General features: G+C 45.9%; 2 pseudogenes; both read right to left on the bottom strand.

Moving 5' to 3' along the window:
* LOC116074445 lies at positions 1-5,522 on the bottom strand (annotated as a pseudogene).
* A 393-nt stretch (positions 5,523-5,915) lies between these two features.
* The window catches only part of LOC116074444, a 14,231-nt pseudogene continuing 12,948 nt past the window's right edge, over positions 5,916-7,198 (bottom strand).

Raw genomic sequence — 7,198 nt, 5'->3', positions numbered from 1 at the left:
CTATTCCTCATCTAACTTCTTCAGCACTATGCTGGACTTCTTGGATGAGACACCCTAACTCTTCAGACAAGCTTCAAACAGGGTCTCGGTGTGGGGGTGCGTTCTGAGGAAGGCCTTCTCCAGTACATAGAGGTCCACGCCTTTATCTTCTGGCAGTCCTGAAACGCAGCTCGAAGTCAATGAGCAGGATGCACAGCTGCTTCGGGGGCTGCTTTAGGAGCATGTTGGAGGTGGTGAGGTCCCCAAGAATGAGATCCTCCTTGTGCATTCTGGCCAGATCCTGCCCGATCCTCCTGGCCAAGTCCAAGAGTCATTGAGGGTCTTTTTCAGTGTCCATAGTGGACTGAATATAATCTCGACAGTCACTGAGTCTTCGATTTCTTCCATATATAAGCAGTTAGAAGCATAGTGCACAAAGAAGATGACTGGGGCAGCTATCCCCACAGGGAGGCAGCAGAGCAGCTGAGCTCCACCTGCCCTGCCAAGCAGTGCCTCTAGCTCCCAGTTACATTAGCTTAGGGAAGGTGCTTCACCAAGGCTGGCCATGAGTTCCTGGAAGCCGTCATGAAGACATGAGCCTCGGCACCCTGCTGCAGCAGCTCCAGGCCACTCAACCCTCCAAAGACTTGGTAGCCATTCCTTGGGCTCAGCTGCTTCCTTTAAACCTTTGAGTTATTTAAAATTCAAAGCGACATGTTGCCTTAAAAACTGTCCTGCATAGTTGGGATCAGGAACCTCAACTGCAGGAAAAATCATCCCCCTTTCTCGGGTAGACTCAGAAAACTTACTCCTCATCTTGAAGTAGACTCCTCATACCTCCATTGCAATGGTAGATATGGCTTGTATACTAGAGGGAGTGGCTCCCTCCTCCTTATAGGAAGGACTATTAGTATGAGGTCTGGAATCTGACTTGTTACTAATTTTGCATTCCTTTAATTTACCTTTTAATTCTCCAATTTCCCTTTCTAAAGTCTCTCCCTCTTCCTCTAGACCCTCAGAGTCAGAGTCCAAATCGGAGTACTACAAAGATTTCTTGGAAATATCATCCTGTGCGGCTCCTATCTCTGCCATCTGTTCCTTGGCTTTAACAGTAGTACTTAGGAGGGCTTCTTTTACTAACCTCCATGAGGAGAAAGTAGCAACAGGAACAGCATCAGGACCTTCTTTCTGCCTAGCTTTATGTAGATCTCCCTTTACTCTCTCCCAGTCAGGGATATTGAGCTCTCCAGAATGAATAAACCAAGGACTGGTCTTCTCTAAAGCTTTAATGAACTCTTTGGCTGTTTTTGCTTTAATACCTGTGCCCTGTTGTTTTAGCAAAGCTATCATCTGACCTTGAAGCTGCAAAGTAGACTCCTAGTAACCATGGCGCCATCCTTTGTCTTACTTACAGCTTTGATGAATCACTTTCAGTTCACTATTAACAACAGTTGCCACCAGCTCCTCAAAAAGATCCCCTCAGGGGCTCCTCTCTTCTCCATCTGGGTGGGACCTCCACTTGACATCTATGGAACCTCATGGGATGGGTTGGGGTAGATGGGAGAGGGAGGGATGTGGGGACGTGGTCACACCACTCTTTATCCTATAATGGTCATGAAATGACATGTGGAGTGAAAGCTGAATTGTTTTTTTCTTTGTTGTGTTGTTCTTGGTAGTGGTGGTAGTATGTGTGTGTGTGTGTCTGCCTGCCTGTGTGTGTCTGTGTGTATGAGTGTGTGTGTGTATGTGAAATTACTTTATGATGGTGGGGAGTGGGGATGAATGCATGCAGTCCACAAAGAGCTTGTGACAGCCTCAGAACAAATTTCAAAAGACAGGCTTCTTCCTTCTTGTGCATCTCTGGGATGAAACTCAGGTCCTCAGGCGTGGTAGCAAATGCCTTTCTGGATGGCTCTCTATATTGTTTTTATTATTTGATGTGTGTGGCTCCCTTTCAGAGATCTCCAGTTGAGGGATGAGGAGTGCTGTAAGTCTTTCAAGGTGAAAAACCCACTATGCAGAAGGAGAAGTAGTTCATGTATGTTAGTAGAGGGTCCATTCATGGACCAAAAACAGAACAGCCAGCATCTTCAGATGTTTTAAGAGTTTATTCAGTATTTTCTGGACATGGAGTAGAGGACAGTGACTATGTCCCTGATAAAGGTCCTGATGGGTGCTGGATGCCAGACCAGGAGGAGGGCGGCTAGCATCAGTGTCTCCTAGGTATCTGCTGCTGCCTCTCCTGGCCAGAGGGTGTGCAGGTGTGGCTGCCCCTTGGCCTGCTCCCACTTCTTGCCAACAGGAACTGGAGCGGCTACATGCCAAGACTGACTCTGAAAGAGTGACATCCTACACCCTACCAAACTGAGGCAATGGGCAAGCAGATGTCCAGCGGCAAGGCGGGAGTGATGGGGAGGACAAGGCATGGGAGACTCTGAACATCTGTCAAGTTCAAAATTTGTGTAGGTCTCCCCAGGTAAGGTGAGAAGAGGTGTAAGGTGGGGCAGGGCACCCCTATGTTGAGACTGCTCGCAGCTCTGGCCTGTCCACCCCAGTGGCACCCAGTTCCTGGTCCTTGGGGGTTCACCATATTGATGCCAAACTTAGTGCGATCACCTGATCTATGCCCAGAACTCCTGGACTCAAGTGATCCTCCTGTCTCAGCCTCCCAAGTAGCTAGGACAACAGGCCTTGTGCCACCACTGTCGGCTTTACCTAAAGGGTCAAAGGAGAGAGGTGGTATCGAAGGCATGGCACCACTGGAGGACCAGGGCGTGCTGCTACAGGGATCAAGTGGGAGATATAGCAACTCAGATGGGAGGAGGGGGTTAGATTCGGAAAAGTATTGCCCCATCATTTATGGTAGCACACTCACCTGCTCGCCTATTGGCCTTTAAGCGAACTTCCGTTGGGGGGGGGGTGTTCTCCTCCTATGGGCCAACAGTTCTGCCTGGCTTTCTGCAGGGAGGGGAGGGGGAGAGAGAGAGAGTAAGAGAAGAGAGAGACAGACAGACAGACAGAGAGGGAGGGAGGAGAGGGGATGGGAAGGCAGGGGAGGGGATGGGAGAACCTGGTCCCAGTCCAGCCCAGTCTCTCCAGAGCCCGATGGTGAGTGTCTAGGCTAGCAACTCCTTCCATCCATAGAATAACGACACCCAGCCAGGAGTCTCTCAAAGCAGGATGGATATTTTTCTTTATAAAGGGCTGAGAGAGCAGGTTGAGTTTTGTTGTTGTTGTTGTTGTTTGGGCTTTTTGTTTGTTTGTTTTTTGATTTTTGTTTTTGTTTTGGTTTGGTTTGGTTTTTGCTGAAGTGACATGACATAGAGGAAGGGGAAAGTTGACTAAGAGTATGGGGTGACTGACAGAGCCAACAAAGTTACTCTACATCAGCAGAAGCTAGGCAAAGACTGGCTTAAGCAGGTCATGTTGAGTCACTCCAGTACTGAAGTGACTGAGAGGCCCAAACCAGAGCCAAACAGGACCCAACACAAATTAGACAGCTTGCAGGCTGCAGGGGACTTTTCCATATTTCTCTATTAATTTGTCAAAGAGATGGTGGCTCCCTTTATGGAGCTTCCAGGTGCTTGTTCCTTCTGCAGGAGTCTGATGGGAACAAATTGCTAGTTACAGTTATCTTAATGCACTACTACTGCACTCTGGTCCATGGTCCAGTCCCTTGTACAACAGCATTTGGCCTCATGTCAACTTTATATTTAAACTCATATTGCTGTGTATTAATCTTGATGTATAATTGTTCTTATTAACATTGTCTCAATTAACTAGGGAGGTTGCTTGTAAGAGAACAACAAAGAGTGAGCCTGAATGCTTTGCCTGAATGCTTTGTAACTCTTGTATCAAGTTTGAAGAAGAGGACTTTATAAGTTACTCTTTCTCTGAGATGAATGCTTTTCAAATTATCACAGCTAATGAACCAAATTCTTACCCTCACCTAATGTCTGTGCCACCCTCCAAGCAGAACCATTGTTCATTGAAACAGTTGGTGAATGACTTTATGGATAGACCATCTTAATACATACACCATTTCTTAAATGAATATAACCTGTTCACTTGGCTGAGAATAAAGTCACTCACTCAAGTCAAATAGCTTTGACCATAGCAGGAAGTCTGTATCCAAAAATTGTGCCTACAATTCATTTCTTGGTGCATCAGAACTGTAAACTCTCAGCTTAGCTACAATGGAGGTAAAATCCTTTGGTGATGGGAGGGTTATTGAAGTACAGCCTTATTACAATGCCTTTATTTCCTCTTATTATTCAACTCCCAAAAAGCAGAACTGCCAGCATCTTCAAGTGTTTTAAAATTTTATTCAGTATTTCTGGACATGGAGTAGAGGACAATGAGTGTCCATGCTAAAAATGAGAGTCTCCTAGTCTGCTATAATAGCAATCAGAATTCAGAGGCAGGTGGTTCTCTGAATTTGAGGCCAGCATGATTTACACAGGGAGTTCCAGAACAGGCAGAGGAAAAATCCTTGTCTTGTACCCTATTCCATGTGAACCCCTGAAAAACAAACTTTACTGCATCAGATCCTCCAGTCTATGAAGGCCATCTGGTCTACCCATGGCCCAGGAAGGACACTGGGGCCTATGACCCTTGAGAATGTTTGCCTCCCCCCTGCTTGATCATCCCTGACACACTTTGCAGTCACCCCAGCAGTCTCTGATGATTTTGTCCAGTTCTGCTGGGGAACCCCTGGGGAACATTTAGTCCCTCTGTTCATCAGGACGGCTGCTGTGCCCTTGATTTAGATCATCATCTTGGAGCCCCAGTGGTTCCAGCTCTCCAATTTCCAATTCTTTCCTGTAAATGAGGAAGAAATATCAATATTGCAAACCATGAATATTGCCTGTTTCTACCGCAATTGTCCTAGTACATTTTCAAGTAATTGAAAGATTTTTATACAAAGATGAGAATAGACAGAAGAAAAAAAAAAACACCAAAGACTTGAGATCTATGGAGGTGTTGCCTGTATCCCTGAGAAAGTGGACAGGCTCACGAGGAAAGCAGGGAGAGGTAGGAGGGAAGTCAACAGTAAAACACACTCAGCAAGGGAAAGTAGTGTAGGCAAAGGGAAAAGAAGAAATTGACCTTCAGAAAAACCAGCAGGATTGAAGAAATAATCGACTCAAGTAAAAGTTAAAGGAGACTGTGATGGTCAGAACTGATCTAAAACTTGACAGTATCCAGAATCCAGTCACAAAGCAAAGCAGCTGCTCTTCCAGAGCTCCTGAATCCAACTCCTAGCTACCACCGGGTAACTCACAAGTATATGTAATGGGATCTTATGCACTCTTCTGGCATACAGGAAAACAGTGTATCCATATGCATAAAATACATATACATGCACATATACATAAACTAAACTAATCTTTGTTTGTTTGTTGGTTTGTTGCGTTTTTGAGACAGGGTTTCTCTATATAGCCCTGGCTGTCCTGGAACTCACTCTGTAGACCAGGTTGGCCTAGAACTCAGAAATCTGCACGCCTCTCCCTCTGCCTCTGCTCTGCCTCTGCCTCTGCTTCTGCCTCTACCTCTGCCTCTGCCTCTGAAGTTGGGATTAAAGGCATGTACCACCACTGCCCAGCAAAATAAACAAATCTTACAAAATTTTAAAAAATATCATATTTGAAAACACCTGGGAAACGGAACTGAACAGCCTCTCTTGCTCTTAACTACCAGGGCTCATTTCTAAGAATTCAATGACAAATGGCATGAGAATACATCTAGAGGTCAACTTTTCCATCCCACATACTCTTCACCACCATTACACACTGTCCCCAGCATGCTCCTGTTCCTTTCCCATTTCTCTCATAGATGTGAAAGAAATGCTAAGAGGGTTACCTACCCAGCACAGCCAGAGAGCTGCAGCTCCCAACATTCCTGTGGTCACCAGGATGGGGGCAGTCTCCCAAAGCCTAGGACTGGAAGAGACCCAAAGAAGCTTCAGCCTGAAGGGAGAGATGTCGTAAGGGCAGAAAGAAAAATCAGAGTTAGGAAAGCATCCCTTGCTTCACAGGGAAGGAAACACTTTTTTTTCACTCTTCAAAGTTTCATTTCACTAACTTTGAAGGTCAAATTAACACAAAATTGTTTTCTTGTCAATTACTATCCTTTTTGACTTCCCACAATGTTAGTGCCCAAAGATTTGGGGGTCAGGGAGAAGAGACCACTTTAAGAAGCATTGCATTGACTCGTCTTCAACATGGCAACAGAGTTGGGGACCTGACTGCTCAACAACACACAGCTTTATTGTATCCATGGTGGCAGCCAGGCAAACCAGGTTGTAGACACTCTTCAGCTTGTCAGAAATCAGACCAAGGAAAACCTATTCCACACCAATATAATTTCCTCCTTTCTTTTGCCACCATACTTTTCCTCTTTTAATTATCATATCATGCAGTTTCTCAAGTCCTTCCTTTAGCCCATCTCCTAGGATTGCACAGGTGGCTTGCAAATGCCAAGGAGTAGATGAGCTCAGTTCACCCATTGCTAACAACTTCTCAATCTCAGAGGGATAATGAGTGAGTTCCTCAGGTCTTGTTTTGTTGGGAACCATGAGAGCCCTGAGATAAACAAACATCTTGCCCCAGCTAATTGAGAACCCTGAGATTAACATCCTGCCTGACAATCACAAGGATCAGGCTTGGCCCTGAGAAAAGAACATTCACGGAAATCCACCCCCTTTCCACCTGTCATCCACCCCCTCCCCACCTATCACACCAGAGCTCCACCCGGAAGATTTTGTAACCTTCCTCCTCCCTCCTTCCTCTCCCCCTCCCTCCAAGATTTTTGCTTTAAATATGCTCTCCTCAACTAAGTAAACAGCTCTTGACAAGCAATGCTTCCTTGAGTCCTGTCATCTCTCTCGCCCATTCTTTATTCACAGGTTGTGATCCTCCTCGTTCCCCCAATAACGTGACCTGCAGGCCAGGTCAGGTGGCGCCCTGACGTGAGGCTCGAGGCACGGGTCACCTCCCGGATGGATTAAGATCGTGATCGAATCCAGGTTCATGACTGACGCTGCTCGCCCGGTTGCTCCAGTCATTAGGTAAGTCATCCATCTTAGACATCTCGAGAACGGGCGATTCCATGTCTAAAGAAGTCCGCTTTATAAAGAACTTAAAAGAGGTTCTCAGAGAGAGGGGCATAAGGGTAAAGAAAAAGGACTTGGTAAGATTTTTTATCTTTATTGATGAGA

Source organism: Mastomys coucha, unplaced genomic scaffold (genome assembly GCF_008632895.1).
Source record: "Mastomys coucha isolate ucsf_1 unplaced genomic scaffold, UCSF_Mcou_1 pScaffold3, whole genome shotgun sequence".
NCBI lineage: Eukaryota > Metazoa > Chordata > Mammalia > Rodentia > Muridae > Mastomys > Mastomys coucha.
The sequence above is the reverse complement of the archived record's forward strand: the minus strand, read 5'-3'. Positions and strand labels throughout refer to the sequence as shown.